The 19,376-nt window shown below is 43.4% G+C and overlaps 1 protein-coding gene across 6 annotated transcripts in view; it reads right to left on the bottom strand.

Annotated features, from left to right (window-relative positions):
• The window catches only part of DAB1 (DAB adaptor protein 1), a 1,173,077-nt gene that overhangs the window by 415,997 nt on the left and 737,704 nt on the right, over window positions 1–19,376 (bottom strand). The window contains exon 1 of one of the 6 annotated variants that reach the window (XM_060305026.1): window positions 1,929–2,043. The exons of 2 other annotated variants lie outside the window; for them this stretch is intronic. The gene's annotated coding sequence lies outside the window, so the exon portion shown is untranslated. Of the gene's footprint in view, window positions 1–250; window positions 445–1,198; window positions 1,372–1,471; window positions 1,704–1,928; window positions 2,044–19,376 lie in introns of those variants that run through there. 3 more of the 6 variants (XM_060305013.1, XM_030870291.2, XM_060305019.1) reach the window with 3 other exon arrangements.

Here is a 19,376-nt window from a genome sequence, read left to right as displayed (position 1 = left end):
CCCGGTCCGGGAGGACCCCACATGCCGCGGAGCGGCTGGGCCCGTGAGCCATGGCCGCTGAGCCTGCGCGTCCGGAGCCTGTGCTCCGCAACGGGAGAGGCCACAACAGTGAGCGGCCCGCGTACCAAAAAAAAAAAAAAGTGCACAGAATACTAGCGCCCTCCCACCAGGGGTCACAATAATACTCCGCGGGACGAGCCAGCCTCGGGAGGAGAGTCCCAGCTGCAGCAACCAGGGTTTTGAAATGTACTTGGTATACTCAGCCTACAGCTCCTTTCCGACGCCACGACACAACCTCCGCCATCCTTGACTCCCTGGCTCCAGGCTCTCTCGGCGGTTGAGTCCTGCTTTTAGGGCTCCTTTATGAACCGAACCACATGGATTTTAAAGTTTCCCCAGTAGGGGGGTGGGGAAACCTGGCTCTGCAGCCGAGGCAGAGCGTCAAGTCTGGATCAGAGAGAAGCAAGAGGGGGCGGGTGGGGAGGAGAGCTATCGGAGTGGAGGGCGGCGCGGGGTGGTGCTGGGGAGTGGAATGCAAGGGGCGGCAGCAGAGAACCGAGTCGATGGAGGACTCGGGAAGAGATGGGTTCCGAGGAGACGCGGGGTCCGGCTCTGATGGTGTTTGCGAAAGGGTAGGGGCCACTGGGATAGATCTCGCTTTTCGGCAGGTCGGAGCAGAACCGCAGCGCTACCGAGGAGTAGGGAAGTGAAAACCGGGTTTGGCTGAGCAGGGAAGAGGGTCCGACCTGGGGACGCCGGCAGCGCGGCTGAGGAAGGGCTCGGGAGTACCAGGTAGGTTTTGGAGTGGGAGAAGGAAGGCTCATGGGTGGATAGCGACGTGCCGCAGGAAGGAGGAAGGTGCAGGGGGTCCCGGAGAGAGACGAATGTATTAGGTGAGCAGGTCTGGAAAGAGAACCGCGCGTGGTCAGAAGTAGGGAGATAAGGGGTGGTATGGGGAGACCCATAAGGAAGGAGCAGAGGCGCCTATCCTCTCCAGCAAGTGGAGAAACAGGGAGGAAAACTGCAGTCTCCATCCCCGCCGCACTCCTGGCCAAACTCCCGAGAGGAACGCCGCAGGAGCCCTCCTCCGCGCCCGGGGACCCCGACGGAGCCACCCGGGCATCCGGGCGCCGCGTACCCGCCGACACCTGCCCGCGCTGAACTCCGGGGCGGCCGCGAGCCCACCGCCGTGCCTCACCTAGGCTCGCCGAGAGCTTCCTCCTCCGCTGCCGCAGCCGCCCAGGAAGCGGTTCCCCATGCCCGGCGGGCGGCGGCACTTAGGCGCGCTCTCCAGCCCGGGGAAGCCCGGGCGAGAGCCGAGCTGGGTCCATTCTCCCCGGGCGCCACGGGCCCCGCGTCAGAGCAGGGGGAGGAGACCGCCTCGCGCGCAGACCCGCCTCCTCCCGCGCCCCCGCCCCCGCCCCCGCCCCGCCAGCCCCTCGCCCGCCCGGCGCCCTGCGGCGCCGCTCACCTGCCCGCTCCCCGGCCGCCGCCGCCGCCTGGCCGCCCGCCGCGCTCCCGTCGCCCCGGCCTCGCGGCTCTCGCTCCCGCCCGGGTGCTCTGTGCGCCGCCCGAGCGCGTTCCGAGAGCTTAGCGGAGTCGCGGTGGCGACGAGGAGGAGGAAGAGCTAGCGAGCGAGCGAGCGGGGGCGCCGCGGTTCGCAGTCGCGCCTCTGGAGCCTTGCCGCTCACTCCCCATCCCGGCTTGGTGGAGGAGAGCCGAGATCAGAGCGCCGGGTCTCCGCCCCGGCTGCGTGGGCGGGGAGGGAGTGAGGGCGAGATGGGGTAAAAGCCACCAGACTCGGGTTTTTCACAAAGTATTCCCTGTTTTTGCCACTCACCATCGCCACCAGCCGCCCCCGCCCGGCCTCCCTCATTTTTCTCTAGGGTCTACTCTCTTATCACCCAGGCCTCTAAACATGCGCATACCCAAATGGAAAAAGCGCTAGTGCGGGAAAACTCGAGGGCAGGTCCCGCGCCGACGTGTAGCCCCCGCTCCCCTTCGCAGGAGGGGGCGCTAGGTCCCAGCGGCCAACCCTGGCTCGTGCGCCCCTGTCGTCACCGAGGCTTCCCAGGCAAAGTTGGGAGAGGGAGGAGGCGTGCGTCTATCACTCTTTCGTGCGTCCTAGGGAGGGACTCAGGCCCCTGAGGGTGTTCAGGCCCCAGTTAACCCCCAACGTTTCCCCCTGCCGTCCACCCTCCCAACTCTGGTTCTCAGAATGTCCGGGAGTAAACAATCCCAGATTAGGACACGCGCAGAAGAAGGCTCCAGCCAGGATGCAGTCAGTTGCTCCCTACTTCTGGTCCTAGCTTACAAAGATCCGCCAAATCTCAGAAAAGTGTGTGAGTCTGAAAATTCTTCAGCCCTGAGACTGGATTCAACAGACCGTCGTGGCACACCCATCTCCAGAGTCCCGAATGCCAGGTGTAGGAGGGAAAAAAATCAAGTGAAGTCCTGTGCTGTTGAAGCAGGGCGCGGGGAAGGAAAAGAAGAGACTGGCTACAGTTCCTTAAAACGTTTATTTTTATTCTCTTTAAGGGCCACACTCCTGTTCTCCAGCTGGGTAATAAATGAAGCTAATGTGGCTGACTTGGGCTTTGTTTTTTGTTTGTTTGTTTGTTTGTTTTTCCTCGTAGTTTCCATCACTCAGCCATGAAAATTTAATGAAGCATTTAGGGTTATTACCTCCAGAGTCATTGGGCTAAAAATATTTAGCCTAATGCACTCCTTGTAGAGCCAGTAGGCCCATGGCTGGTACATACAAAGTGATGGAGAGACCCTCCCTGTCTCCACAAAATTCACGACCCATTAAACTTATTCCATAATAACAGCTTCTGTACAAATGGAGGCCCCAGCAAACAGAGGCTGTCGTGCTCCTCCTGAAAAGATAACAACTTACATAGAGACAGGAAAAATTCGTGAGGTCATTGGCCGGATGCAATCTTGGGAGAAAAGTTGATGGGCGGGAACTCCCAACAAGGTGAGAGGGAGGTACCACCGGTGGATACTACTGTTTCTATTTACTTACGGGTGTGACCAGCGAACCTAATGATGGGGAACAGAGCAAGTGGCTCAAGTCTCTCCAACTTTTCTAAAGTTCTAGAAAGTGGCAAGAGTTGCTACAGACCACTTAAGATACATTAGTAGAAAGTTCAGGCTCTCCAGGCAACTCTATTAGTTTCCTCATCTATAAAGACAGACGTCCGGAGTCTGAACTTAATACAAAGAAAACCAGGGGACATGGACAAACCACAGAAGACTTCACTGAAATAGAGAAAGGGGGTGTAGAAAACTGTTAATGCACTTCAAACAACTGGGACAAATGTGAAACCTTATGTGATTGAACATAGGTCTAACTTTTCATTGACTCTCCCAAAAAGTTTCTCAATGCTTGAGACAGCTGTGAAACATCAAAACAATTTATACACATGTTAAGACCCTGCCTTTGAGAATTGTGGACTTCACCCCCCTTCCACCTTGTTCTGTTTTCAGATGAGGTTATGATTACAGACTTTGAAGGGAATACCTGACACCGAGTGGCTCAGGGATAAAAATGGAAGATGCTCATGTAAAACTCTCTGTTCAGTGTTGGAGAAGGTGCACCAGGGAAACTCAGCAAATTCCCATTAAATCTGACAGGGGCAACAAGCTACAACTGTTCCCAACTCCAGGCTGGAAGAAAGTTTATACAGATGCTAACTGCAAACAAGCTGCCCACCAAGGACCTAACAGTCTTCAGGGTTAAACCAAATCAAATCTTAAAGTACCATTTTAAGTTTTTATGCCAAACATGTCAAGAAACAACTTACTTAAATATTAGGGTGTTTTTTTTCTTCTCTTAAATAATAATATAGTTTGTATTATGTGTGGCATAAAGAAAAAATCAATAAACATTCCTTTATCATCTACCTTGAGAAACAGCAAAAATGTTTACATTGCTTATTACATTCCAGGCACCATTCTGGGTGCTTTCCATTCATTAACTCATTTAACCGTCATGACAGCCCAGATAGAGAAGTACTCCTCTTGGTGTGTACTGGATCCTGAGTCATCTTTGACAAGTTACTTACCTCTCTGAGCTTCAAAATCTCAGTTCTACAATACTGATACCTGCTTCATGAGATTGTGCAAGCTTTAAATGGAAAAATATATTGAACATGGCTAGCACTGAATAAGTCACCCAGTGAACATTGGTTCTCATTCCAGAACAATTCCAAAAATAGTTCACTTTAAATCAACGAGCATTTACGGAGTCCATTTTATATATCAGGCATTGTGCAAGGCATTGGAAATAATGATGGTAAATCAGAAACAGATCCTGCCTTTAAGGATCTCTGAGTCAACTGAATAAAAAACATGGGCATGAGTAGTAGCATGCAGATGGGTAGAAAGGCATTTTATTGAACTTCACGTAATTCATCCGTATGCACATGATTCTTAAGACACCCAGGGGGGCAGCCTCTATAAGTACTGTTTGAGACTGACCTGCAATTGAAAGCAAAACCAAATGTCAGAAATCATAAATTCAACCAGCAATAATCACTCCTCCAAAGGAAGGGATGAAAAGTAGCTCATTTTGTGTATTATTACTTGTGTACATTACTTAAAATTCTGTTTATTCCTACAATCATTTCAAATATACCTCTCATTGGATGGAATATAATAAAATGAATTTGCGTTGTAAGCTCTGGGGATTTCAAACAAATTATTACATAGCCACTGTTTATTAAATAGTTTGTAGTGCTCGCTTATGCCAAGAATATGCTAATATTTCTCTACACATAAAGCTCTCAAATTAATAAAATTTTGAACAACGTTCAGTAGGAACATTTCTACCCAGCTTATTAGAAACATCATGTGTTCCAAGTATACTAAAATACAGAATGCACAAAATTTCAAAGGTTAATATCAAAAGTATATAAGCCTCTCATGGTCCCTTTCATTCAAGATCACACTCAGATTCTATTTGTTTATTCAAAAAATATTTACTGATTGCTTACTCTGTACTAGGCACAATGTTGGGCACTGACAGAAGAAGAAAACAAAAAGAAAAAAAAAAATTGCTCTTAAACAACTTACAGGCCCATGAAGGAAACCCATCATTGCATTGCATTGCATTGCAGTAAATGCTATGATAGTGATAGTGCTAAGTATGGGATGCTAGAGGGGCATCAAATCTGGGCATTTAACCCAGAGTAGGATGTTAAGACTTTGTGAAGGAAGTGATACCATCTTGAAAGATAACTGAGTAACCAGGTGAAGCAGGGAAAGGTATTATGATTTCACCTATATGAGGATCAAAAACAGGAAAAATAAATCTATGATAAGAAATATTAGAACAGTAGTTACCTCTGTGGAGGGGGATTGCCTGGAAAGGGGCACAAGGTACTTTCTGGGATAATGGAATATATGATATCTTTAATGTAGGGTTGGTTTAAATAGGCAAATACGTTCATCAAAACTGATCAAACTAATCTTAAGATCTATGCATTTCAATATATATCTATTTTATCTTAATTTAAACAATTTTAAAAAGAGCACCACAGAGAAAGTGGAGCAGCCAGTGAGACCCCACATGTTTATGGGAACCACACTGCTGATCTCGGGTGGTCTTGGCCTGCAGCGGCTTGAAGCAGGGTTTTGGTTCCCGGCCAGAGATTAAAGTCAGGCTGCGGCAGTGAGAGCACTGAATCTTAGCCACTAGACCACCAGGGACCAGTGGTCAGTGACAAGACCCTGGCCTGTCAGCTGTATAGAAAAGAATTTCCACAGAGAAACGGAAAGTAGTGAAACAAGTAAAGTGTTTATTGGGAGGGAAAAGGGTATGTGTGGATAGACACACAGGTGGGCTTAGAGAGAGTCGCTCCCCTGTGGTAGTTTGAATCACTTTTATGGGGCATTTCTTCTGGGTTTCCTTTGGCCAGTCATCTTGCTTTACCTGGTTCTGAGTCCATATTTAGTTTATCTCAGGATCCTCCCATGCATGTGCGCACATCTCTTAGCCAAGATGGATTCCAGCGAAGAGGTCTATGGGTAGGTTGACATCACCTACTATGAGGTGACGCCCCCTCCCTTTTTGACCTCCAAGGAGCCCTTCTGCATGTGTGTAGTCGGGAAGGTCTCCTTGACTTCGAGAATGAAGAATATGTGGTCTTTTATCTCTTATCTGGACAGGGCTTAGCTTCTCCTCCCTCCTGCCATTTTGGAGTATCTGTCCACAGGGGACAAACTCCAGCTGTTCAGACTGGGGCCCATCTATCTCCTGCCTCACTATGATGGCCCAACATATATCTGTGCTAATATTGCAAGTCCTGAATGAAATATTCTACTCTCAATATAAAAAGAGTGCTGTATGTTGTGCATAGCACTGCCAAAGCAATGAATGTGTTAAAAAAAAAAAAAAAAAGTATCCTCTAAAGTACATTAATGCAAGGATAGTTAAGCCAAAATGGAGCTTCTTCCACAAAATGAAAGCACTGACCAGTGATGATGTGGGTGTCATCAGAAGGCAAAGAATTTCCTGGCACAGGAGTTAGTCAAATATAGTTTGGATGATGGCTTGGCAGGAATTCAATGGAGAAATTCAAGCTTCAGATGGAGGAAGTAAATGGGGGAAAGACGTCTTGAGCAATAAGACCTTTACATTCTCCTTCTAAACCCTGATATTCTATGATGCCTTGAAGAGTTCTTATTAAAAAGCTCTGAAACCATAGTCACACTTCACATGGTTCTCTCCTCTCCTGTCTCAAGAAGCCAATAAGAGGCTATAACTCTATACTGGAAGATATAGGCTGCATGGTTGAATTTGTATGAAAACCTCACAAGGGAAAAGTCGCCACTTTTCCTGGAAGCATACTGATGCAAATCACACTTTATAAAATGTTTTTTTAAATAAAAAAGAATGTAATTGCTCATTGAATTGTAATATGAATGCAAATTAACTTACAGTAATTATACTGTGCAATTTTCTACTTTAAAAACTTAGAAAATGGAAGAGACCTGATAAGTAATTTGAACTTAATTCTTCATTGTGTTGCGTCATTATGCAATGGTTACCATAAGCAATTTGCTCTGCTTTAATGTAAAATGTTTTTAGTTCATACCTTTACATTCGCAGGACTTAAATAAGACCATTCAATAGATACAGGTACTTGTTTTTCCCTCCCACCAGTACCTTGTAGAAACAATGAAGATTAAAATTAATATAGCACAAGGGAATTTGTGAAAGATTCTTCATATATTTTCATTTTGGAACCTTTAGCACATTAAGTGTCTCTATCCTAAGCACTCAATGCGTTTTAGGTCAGGGAATTCCTAACCAAATAGGAGTCCGATGATCAGCATTCATGCTTTAATGGCAAGACTTTGGCATAGAAATAAAGAAAATGCGTGCTAGTCCCAGCTCTGCCACTAATTAACTGTGTGACCTTCCCCATTCAGGCCCTCATTTCACTCATATGTAAATTAAAAGGTTGGGCTAGGTGATTTCCAGCTTCCGTCTCAGCCTTTACAGTCTGAAATTGCTCTGCACTCACTCTTTGCTCTGCATTGTTTAAGCAACATGAGTGACAGTAAATGAATTTCTTATTTAGAATTAATGACCCCCTGCATGAACCGCAAGCCCTCTAGTTCAGTCATTCATTGCTAAAGAATGTCTAACACAAAGATTATCTGTGATGACGCGAATGTAAAAAATAATAATTACCCGTTTTCATGCTAATAATAATTTGCATGTGTAGTTCCCTCAGTGTGGATCCTGTTAACTGCAAGGCAAAGATGCAGAGAGCTGGGGATCTCATTAAGCAGCGGCACGGTGTAGTGGAAAGAGAGGGAGTAAGGCTTGGAATCGCAAGACTTGGGTTTGGTATTTCCTGCGGCTAATAACCAGAGGAAATTCATCAGCCTCAGGAATTTCATCTCTTAAGACAGGATGCTTTCGGTTACTTCCCTGGAAGTTGTAAAAATTAAACCCATAATGAATGGAAAAACATTTGGTCACCTGGATTGGTAAATGTCTCATTTCATCCTCTTAACAACCCTGTGAAGTAGGAGCTACTATTATCTCTGTTTTCCAGCCCTCTCCCCAAAAAAACCGAAGGTAAGAGAAGTTTAATAACTTACTCAGAGTCACAGCCCATGACACTTGTCTGCCCTGTCTCTGCAGAGGGGATAATAACATTCCTTCACCTTCTGGAGTCCCATAATGACATATACAGTATAGATTTCTTTTTCTCTCAACGTATATAGCCTTTTTTTAAAAAAGGGAACTATTTCATCTTTGCGTAAGTAACAGGACTGTAAATGTCCACTCCTCAGCTACAAAATGGCAATAAAAGTACTTATATTTCTCTAAAGGATTCCCTTTAATTCCCTCTTTAGCATTTATCCCAACCACACCCAGTCCCTTTCTCCCTTCCTAAAAACCTCAATTCACATTTGGGAAAGTATGTAATTTCTCAGAAGCTGACTTCATCCACAGCTCTGGATTGGAGCACAGGACCCAAGCTAAGCCAGTCAACACACCCTATCCCCTTGACCAGACTGGTTGGTTCAGGGGCTAGCAGAAAACTTACCTTTGTCCATCCAAACTTCTGCTGGAAATATTGAGACAAAAAATAGCCTGTAGCCCAGGAAGCAACAGTGTGGGCTCCTAAAGGGAACAGCCCTTATGATAAAGTTGGACCCAAAGAGGTCAAAGCAGAGAGAGCAAAAGAAATCACAACCTGTCACATCACTGAGTCACTGCCTAAAGCCAGCATTACCTTCAAAATAACATGAGGCAATATATCCTTTTTATTGTATTAGGCAGCATTATTTGCAGTTTTCATTACTTTCCACGAAAACCAAGCCATCAACTCAATGAAGAGGTATTAAAGACGTAATGAAGTCATGAATGAGGAATTGTAAAAAGCTATGCAATCATAGGGCTTCCCTGGTGGCACAGTGGTTAAGAATCTGCCTGCCAATGGAGGGTACATGGGTTCGAGCCCTGGTCCAGGAAGATCCCACATGCCGCGGAGCAACTAAGCCCGTGCGCCACAACTACTGAAGCCCGTGCGCCTAGAGCCCGTGCTCACAACTAGAGAAGCCACCGTAAAGAGAAAGCCCACGCACCTCAACAAAGAGTAGCCCCCGCTCGCCGCAACTAGAGAAAGCCCGCACACAGCAACGAAGACCCAACGTAGCCAAAAATAAATAAATAAGTAAAATTTTTAAAAGCTATGCAGAGGGCTTCCCTGGTGGCGCAGTGGTTGAGAGTCTGCCTGCCGATGCAAGGGACACGGGTTCATGCCCCGGTCCGGGAAGATCCCACATGCCACGGGGCTGCTGGGCCCGTGAGCCGTGGCCGCTGAGCCTGCGCATCCGGAGCCTGTGCTCTGCAACGGGAGAGGCCACAACAGTGAGAGGCCCGCATACCGCAAAAAAAAAAAAAGCTATGCAATCATAAAGTTTAATAATGGTGATTATGACAACAATGAAAATGATGATGGAAGTGAAGAAGGAAATGAGAGCCTTTCAACAAATATGGCACCGAAATTTCATGCAGGGCAAAAGCTTCCCTCCGTGATTAAAAAAAACCAGTTCGTTCCTCTATGTTCCCACAATTCATCTTATAATATTCTAGTAGCATGCTCATATATCCCTGATCAAAGCACCACAGATGATGGGTCTTTTCCTGACCACACCTTCGACGTGTGTCTCCATTACTCTGCTCGTGCTGTTTCCTCCTCCAGGATTGCTCTTTCCCTTTCCCATTTATTGAAATCCTTCCCAATCTGCAGGATCTAGTTTAAATGAAGCTCCTTCCCTTCTCCAATCATTCTCTCTTTTCACTTTTTTTATATGTTGGGTATCCTTATAATCCTGATCCCTGCCATGGAGCTATTTTCACATGTCTGGATCCCCCATAGAGACTGTAATCTCTTAGAGAAGATGCTAAGCTCCTTATAAACAGCAGAGAGAAAGAGATGTGTGCAACATCTGTCCCTGCACTGTCAAGGGTGACTGAGCCGATGTGGTTGTAATTCCACCAGTGAGCAGTCATCAACCAAAAATATATAAGGAGCACCTTATGAAGAGATGAAAACACCCTGTAAATAAGAATGTTTAGATCACAATCTAACTGGGAGTTTTGAAGAAAGACAGGAGAATGGATGACAGAGGAAGGAAGGAAAGAAGGAAGGGAGGGAGGGAGGGAGAGAGGGAGGGAGGGAGGGAGGAAGGAGTATGGTTTGTGGAATGTTGTCAAAGGATGCCAAGGCAAAGTTCTCCAGGGCTTTTGTCTGTCTTCCTGTGCCTTGGGGAGAAAAAACATCAAGCTCTTGTCAGCCGTGCCTATTCTCTAAGGGATATCTCCAGAATGATTAGAAATATAGAGTCTCTTCTATATGTATCCCAGGTAGCAGTTTTATTGTACATTTATAAATATAGAATAAAACATAAATAGTGATTAAGATCATATAATTTTAAACTACAGCTTCATTTCTAATATTAGTTCTGACACTACAAGGGAGTCAATTTGGGTGAGTTCTTCAACTCTCAGCTGCACTTACCTCACCTGTAAAATGGGGATAATGATAGATGATTCTAGTGTCTATTTTAATTATTCAATAAAATAGTTTTGTAAATGTTTGCCATACTACTTGGTATATGCTAAGAAACTTAATTGCAGTAGTAATCACTAATTGGCACATGGCTATCTCTTTTCTGGTCACTCAACTGTCTCTAGAAGAGTTACCCTTGGGATAATAAGCACAGATATTCCAGAGTATAGCCATGAAAGCTTTGGTAACACTACTGCCAATCCTGGTACTCAAACTGCCTTAAAAAATGCCCTTAGTCATGCTAAGCATGACAAGTATTAAGACACTGGTAGATTTTTTTTTTTTTGAGTGAGCTTCTTTTCCCAAAAATCAATAATCATTGATCATAAAATTCCCCATATTTTCAAACATTTACTTGGGTGGTATACTATAGCACATCATTATCCCTATAAAAATGTTACTCTCGGGCTCTTGCATTCCCATATGTTTTCCTGCCTAGGAGATAAAGAGTAAGACATACAGCTGACATGCCCAGAAGTGTCAATGACCCTGGGTCTTAGCCGGTAGAAGAGTGCCACTCCTGTGAATGTCATTTGCCACACGTGTATCAGTGGAAGCTATTTTGGAAACTACTGATACAAGTGAATGAAGACTATCGAAAGGCTTTGAACATTTGAGGGAAAGGGTCAGATTTGTGAGGTAGACACATCACTCTCATAGTAGAAAGAAGGTCAAGTAATATATCCAACCCACCCTGACATCAGGCATTTCCTTCCTACTTTTTGCTGCATCACACCCCTACCCAAACACCACTACTCATGTACACTGAGAATAAAAGAGCCTGAAATTTCACTTAAAAATAAAAACTAAACAAGTATCTATCATGGGCACATAACGTTACTTCCAGAAGAAAGTTAATATTTCCTGCCAAATTCTAAAAAAGGACACTTAGTCATTGGGCATCGTCTGTATCTGGATTAACTAAATCATAATGTTTATGCAGTTTAGGGACATGTGAGTCTGTAGTTGCTGGTTGAGTGGGATGACCTGAGATGGTCACACTAAGTTGCAATGGGTTTATAGTAGGAAGGCCAGGTCATAGGAAGAATCAACATACTACTGTGTGCAAAGGACCATGACAAACATTAAAAAGAGATGCTGTTGGGAACACAAACATTCTCTTGCACGCTTCCCTCCCAGGGATCCTCCTAGCTCCCTGACACACACACACCATGCACCTTCACGTCTCTGGATTCTTTTCCTCATGCTCCTCCCTCTATATGAAATGCTCTTCTGTACCACTTTGCCTAACTAACATTCTTCAAAGACTAATTCAAACTTTGGCCTTCTACCCACCCCATCCCAACCCTGTTCTAGGTACTATCACTTGTTCTCTCAACTGTATTATTTAATCACCTTATGAATCGCTGTATTATAGTCATTTGTTTAATGCCCGTCCCTCCAAAAAAGGAAAAAAAAAAAAAAAACGCAATTCAAATCCTCCTGTTTAGAATACATCAGTGGTTCCTCACTGTATTTAGGTTTCCAAGAGTCTTTATAAAGGCTTTCAAGTCCCTCGATGATCTGACCCAGCCTCAACTCACTCCACTCTTCCCCTGCTCAGTATACTCCAGCCACAATGGCCTTCATTCACTTCTACAAAGCCCCATCTCAAAGCCTTGGCACATAATGTCCTGTTTGTTGGAACAGTCTCTCCCGACCTCTAACAGCCTCCCTCTCCCCAGGCCCCAACTCCTACACAGTCACTGATGGTCAGCTTAAATGCTACTTGTCCAGAGGTCTGACCTGACCTCCATCCTTAATGAGGTCCCCTTGTTAAAATCTTTGAAGGCACCCTGTAATTTCCCTTCATAGAGCTAATCACAGTCTATAACTATTATTTATAACTATCTATAATATATAATTGTATTTTATAATTATATCTTGACTTCATCTCTATTTCTTCCTAGTAGACTATAAACTCCTTAAGAGCAAAGAAATGTTTTTGTTTTTGCTTGTTGTTTTTGTGTTTGTTTGGTCACTGTAGTGGGTTGAATGGTGTCTCCCGAAAATATATGTCCACCTCCTAATCCCAGGAATCTGTGAATGTGAGCTTATTTGGAAAGAATTTTTGTAGTCTTGGTACACAAGTTAGGATCTTGAGATGAGAAGACAATCCTGGATTATACAAGTGGGTCCTAAATCCAATTATGAGTGTCCTTATAAGACACACATTGAGGAAAGACAGAGAAGAGAAGGAGGCAATGTGACCACAGAGGCAGAGATTGGAGTGATGTGGCCACAAGCCAAGGAACACCTGCAGCCACAGAAACTGGAAGAGGCAAGGAACAGATACTTCCCTAAGCACACAGCTGATTTTGGACTTCTGGCCTCTAGAGCTATAAGAAAATAAATATCTGGTTTTTTTTGTTTTTGTTTTTGTTTTTTGCGATATGCGGGCCTCTCACTGTTGTGGCCTCTCCCGTTGCGGAGCACAGGCTCCGGACGCACAGGCTCAGAGGCCATGGCTCATGGGCCCAGCCGCTCCGCGGCATGCGGGATCTTCCCGGACCGGGGCACGAACCCGCGTCCCCTGCATCGGCAGGTGGACTCTCGACCACTGCGCCACCAGGGAAGCCCTATCTGTTGTTTTAAGTCACCAAGCCTGTGGTAATTTTTTACAGCAGACTTGGGAATCTAATACAGGAAGTTTACATTCCTAGTCCTAAACAGTAACTATGTGTTGGATGAATGAATGGGTGAGCATTCATTGAACAAACATCATACACATTCATCACTACACACCAGAACCTACCACGGTGAACAGAACACAGTAGATGTTCAAAGTATTTATTAAATTTTATCGAGTTGGATCTCATTTTGTGGAAATATAGGCCTATAACATTCTTAGAGCTTAAATATGCAAAAGAAACTTAAAGATAAAGCTTAAGCAAATTTCTTCTTTTATAAATGAGAACAGTAGAGTTGAGACAGGTTATCAGACTTACCCATGGCCACACAGCAGGCTCAGGCTGCAGGAGATTGCATTTATTTATATAGTTCCTATACCAACATCTGCCAGAGTATCTTCCCTGAGTACAGTTACATCATTCTCATTAAAATCATTTGCTATGTTGTTAGTTAAAGACGCCAGCGTTCATTGTCATTAAACTAGTCAGTGTGTGTAGGTCTACACTGATAATAAAATACATATTGAACTAAATCCCAAGAATTGTAAGATAAAAAATGTATCCATTCAAATTCCAAGGAATCCAAGAGGGAATAGCAACACTAGATAGACATTTACTATGACATTTCACTTGATTTAATTATGATTTCATTACTGGTATTCAAATATTTAAGAGCTTATCAGGGATTATCTATTCATTTAAGAATTTACCCCAAAATATATTAAAATGTGTAGAATAAACCAACTCACTTCAGATCAAGGTCTTTCCCACTTAATTTTTTGTTTGTTTGTTTGTTTTGGGGTTTTTTTGTTTGTTTTTGCGGTAAGCGGGCCTCTCACTGTTGTGGCCTCTCCTGTTGCGGAGCACAGGCTCCGGACGCGCAGGCTCAGCGGCCATGGCTCACGGGCCCAGCCACTCCGCGGCACGTGGGATCTTCCCGGACCAGGGCACGAACCCGTGTCCCCTGCCTCGGCAGGCGGACTCTCAACCACTGTGCCACCAGGGAAGACCCCCACTTAATTTCTGACTTAGGGATAACTCCACTTGAGGGGCCTCTAATGATTATGGTATAAATTTAATTCTTTCCCTCAGATTACCTGGTGCATGGCAGAAAAGATTGCATTTGTTTCTATCAATATAAAAGGAATATCTTGAATCAACGCTTCTTTCCTTCTTCTTCCTCTGCATGGGAACACAATATAACTCTGGAAATCAGAATTTGTGTAATTATTTCACCAGTCTAATTTTATGATCTGAGGCAACTAACATGACCTATTTCTGTGTCACTCACCCATCCACCTATCCAGCCACTCAGGCATTAATTCAGAAAGTACTGATGCCAACCTACATCATCTGATTCCAAAACTCAAGTTCTTTTTCATCATTGTGTCCCCAGTCAATTCATCCCCATGTAAATGCACCATTAATACCTGTCTATACCTGTCTATAAAATGAACTATATGATGATATTTCTAGAAACTGGCATATTATGTCCTTTGGGTTTATTATGTACAACTAAATCTGGAGAATCTAGTTATAGTTGGAGGAATCCAGAAAGTCATTTAGTTACGTTCCCAGCTGTAGGTCAGTTCTTAATTACGCACATCTATGTAAGTTTATGCATTATATTCCTAAGTATCCTTGGGGCTGGAGCCTTCAAAGTCTCACCTGAAATCTGTTCCTCTGAACAACTACGTCTGGTTCCATTCAGAAAGCCTATATTATGATCATTCATATGTTCATTTATTCAAAAACTCCCTGAGTGTACTCCTCGTGAATGCTGCGCTGGACTAAGCACTGATGCTGAGGCAATGAAAGACTAGTTCTGTTCCCAAGTAACTCACAGAATAATGGGAGAGGAAGGTAAGTAAACAGGTAGTTTTGTAAAATAGTGTCCTAAGTACTAAAACACAGATAATTACTAAATGCTTGAAACACCTCCCCATGTCCCCAAAGAGAAGTATTCAGGGTGGGAGAGTGACCAGCAAGCCTTCAAAAGCAGGGGATTTTGTGAGTCTGTTAGGACAAAGGTCACCCCTTCCTTAGCCACTCACCCACCAGATTCTTTACTACTCAAAGGGTCTCTCCAACTAATTCCTTTCCAGTGACACCGGTCACCCTGTTAAAATTCTCACAGAAGTTCCAAAGAGAGAAATCCTTGTGAAGATTTCTCTCTCTCTGGGCAACCACGGGGCCACTGCCCAGATGAGATATAACTGTTGTACCTTTATTTGTGCCCATATTTGCAAGCGGTTTGTTATTGCCTCAATATATTTCATAGTTTTTAGAGGAAGATTTATCCCTTCTGTGGGCTTTCTTTTCAGAAAGGTCAATAAAGAATCAGATTCCTAGAGAAAAATACTGTATGATGGTACATAATGTGAAACCCAAATGTGATTATACCGAGCCCTTATTTAAAATCATTTAACGGCTCCCCAGTGGCTGCAGGTTAAAATCCAGTGTCTTTAATCTGGCGTACGGGACCTCCATGGTGAGCAGCTGCCCACTCTGCAGCCGCATATTTCATCAAGATGCCCTAACATGTTGGAAAGCACCAGGCAGAACCTTTAGGTTGTAGGAGTCACTGAAGGGCTTAGTGGAGAAGTGATAAGAGCTGGACTACATTTACAGAAGCTTGTTCTACATTCCCTGAATGAAGCAACTGAAAATCCATACATAACTCAATTTGCTTCCTCAATACCCTTTTGGAATGAGGCAGACCATAAATTAGGAAGCGAAACACAAAGTAAGAAAATAAATAATACAAATGTTATGTAACATTAAATGTAAATAATTATTTATAATTTATAAATTATAAATAATTATTATTAAATGTAAATAATAAAAATAATAAATAAAACCCTTTACAAAAAATACAACTATAAAGGATCTCCACAGGGACTTCCCTGATGGTCCAGTGGTTAAGACTTTGCCTTTTAATGCAGAGGGTGAGGGTTCGATCCCTGGTCGGGGAGCTAAGATCCCACATGCCTCGCAGCCAAAAAACCAAAACATAAAACAGAAGCAATATTGTAACAAATTCAATAAGGACATTAAAAATGGTCCACATTAAAAAAAGAAAAAGGATCTCCATGATATTTACTATTGCTTCTGTAAAGATGTCAGTCTGAAGGTTTGCAGACAGCCTCCCTGAGTTATGCCAGTGACAATCCATTAAGTATTCTCAGACAACTGGGAATCTTGACAAATCCTGAATCACCCAATAGTATGTAAATAGCACTCTATATGTCCCAACAGTTTTGCACAGGTGCATGGGGGTGTATATGTGAATTATTGTGTTTACTTATTGTCATACTGTCCTGCACCCATTTTTGAAGTGTGCCTTGAATTCAGATGTTGATTTTCCTTTTTGAAAAAATAAAATGTGAAACACAAAAACTCAAACCAGTTAAGAAATATACAACTGCTCTTCTCTACTGGGCAATAAACTAGTTACAGGGAAAAAACCCTCCAGCAACTTAGAATCAAAATAACCCAATCTGTAACTAATAACATTTGAGTGTTGTATTATTATATTGAACAAACAATCACTGAATTTGTCTCCTTTGATGGATTAATTAATTCAATAAATATTTGCTGTGTATGTATTAGACACACAAAAAATAAAATTATTGTCCAAGTTATTATTGTTGCCTTCAAGGAGCAGAGTATTTCCATTTATTTTGAGGTCCCAGGAGCAAGAAATCAAAACAAATACAGGACATAATTTGATACATCCTTCATGCTATCAAGCTCACCCCTACACAGACACATACACACAGATAGACACACACACACACACACACACACACACACACACAAACATACAACACTGAAAACAGTGATTAAGAATTGGCCTTACACTGTTATTGAGCCCAGGTCTGAATCACTAAACCTCATCTACTTTATGCTCCAAATGTTGGTAGGTCCTTATCTTCCCACTTCTGACCTTAAGGCTCATTTTTAATAAGAACTTTTATTCCCCCTTTATTTTTTTTACTGAATTTCCAACTAGGATTTTTTTTTTTTTTCGGTACGCGGGCCTCTCACTGTTGTGGCCTCTCCCGTCGCGGAGCACAGGCTCCGGACGCGCAGGCTCAGCGGCCATGGCTCACGGGCCCAGCTGCTCTGCGGCATGCGGGATCTTCCCGGACCGGGGCACGAACCTGTGTCCCCTGCATAGGCAGGCGGACTCTCAACCACTGTGCCACCAGGGAAGCCCCCAACTAGAATTTTGGTTCCTCCCGAGAAACAACAGCTCAACTTGTCTTGGATAAACATTTTGCCCTCTGATCTGCGGGCCAGAGGCCACTGTCAAGTTCAGTAGGAGAGGGACAACTCCCCAACCCACTCACCATGTTATAACAAGTCCCCATCCGACAGCCCAACATAACAGCCCCACATTTCAAAGGAGAAATGTGTAAATGTAAGAAATATGATAGACCATGAACCGTAAGTCAGGATTCTGCTTGCTCTATGGCGGTATAAAAACAAACAAATATTGCACTAAAATAGTGACTAAAAACCAAGAAACTCTAGGTGTGCCATCTTGTGGAGATCCCTTTTTACCACTATATCAGCTGGAGTCCCCACTCCCCCATTTTACCATTTTAGTCTCTTTTGGACCTGATTCCATAAGTGGTTCCTAGGCAGAAGGTGGATTATTTAGGTGCCTTAGAGACTCTTTTCCAATCTTACCAATGGCTCTGAAACATTTTTCAACTATATCATTTAGTGTATTTTTCCTCAGCTTGTGAAAATGTGACATACTTGACATGACTTGCTATATCTGTTAGGTTGATTTTATTTATTCTATAATTATTTAGAGTGTTAAATATATGACAGTCTCTGTATCCAACCACTGAATAGCCAACAAGACAGCTATGATCCCTTCCTTTAAGGAGCTCACAATCCTGTGTTAAAAGACACTTTACATATTAGGGTCATGGATATGCTGCAGGTTGTTTTTTACTAGGGGCTCCTAATAAAAATCCTTAAACAAAAACTACTGGAGCATCTTATGCTCCTGGAATTATTTTAATAGGCTAAACAGCCTTCTTATTATTTAACTGGAAGATAATGACTGAAATGTAAAAGACTAAGGGAGAGTGACCACATTGACTTAAATTCATACTAAAGTGTAAATGACTAACATTGGATATTATTTTATGTATAAAGCTCTTGATAGGGTAGAGCCAAAGAGGAGGGTACACTGGGTTCTGAATTTGGGGAAATCATGGCAGAGAGAAACTTGATGTTATGAGGGGAGAAATTGTCTAGCAAATAATCCAGCTTGTGGTGGGTCCTTTGTAATATTTTTTTTGCTGAAAAGAATACCAAGCTTGAAATCAGAAGTTCTGGGTTCCTGTTTGGGCTCTACGATTTTGTTTTGTGGCTCTGAAAAAGGCCCCTATTCTCTCTGGGACTGAAGTTACTTGTTTATAAAAACGGATAAGATATTCTGCCCAATGATATCACAGATTTATTAGGAAGGTAATATTGATCATAGGCCATAGAACTGTAAGGTGTTCATAAGGCAGGAACACTGTTCTGTCACGTGGATACCTCAAATTATTTTCAAAACAAGAATGAGACCAGTGTAAGCTGCGGACACTGATTTAAATTAAATATACACACACAAATCTTTGTTGGTCCAATTACAAAGTTTTACTTTCAAACTTTAAAACAATGAACTTCAATTTACCTAAAGCCATGCTTTCAGATTACAATAACAGATGATTCCTTTATGCCTTTCAAAGGAATTATTGTGCCACAGGGCTTAGCTCACATTTTTGAAATAAAAGTGTTCCAGTAGGATTGTCTGGTTTCTGTTATCCAATCATTCTACAGTTGACACGTTATATATAGTTCAATGAAAATACCATAACGCTTTTGAAAGAGTTGTGTTTTCCTAAGAAGGCATGTTTCTTGCTTTATATTAGCCATGATTTAATTGCGGGTCATGAAACCCAATGGACAAAAGTCTTTCAGGTCAGCATTCATTACACATCTCCTCCTTGCCTTGGGATGGATCAGCTAATTCTCGACCCCAGACTCCAAGACCACCAGCTTGCAGACACGCGTTTGCATTAGTCCCACTTGGGTAACTCTCCCCACTTTTGTTACCTCCCAATGCTTGCTG

This window comes from Globicephala melas, chromosome 1 (genome assembly GCF_963455315.2).
Source record: "Globicephala melas chromosome 1, mGloMel1.2, whole genome shotgun sequence".
Taxonomy (NCBI): domain Eukaryota; kingdom Metazoa; phylum Chordata; class Mammalia; order Artiodactyla; family Delphinidae; genus Globicephala; species Globicephala melas.
This window is presented reverse-complemented; position numbering and strand designations above follow the sequence as displayed.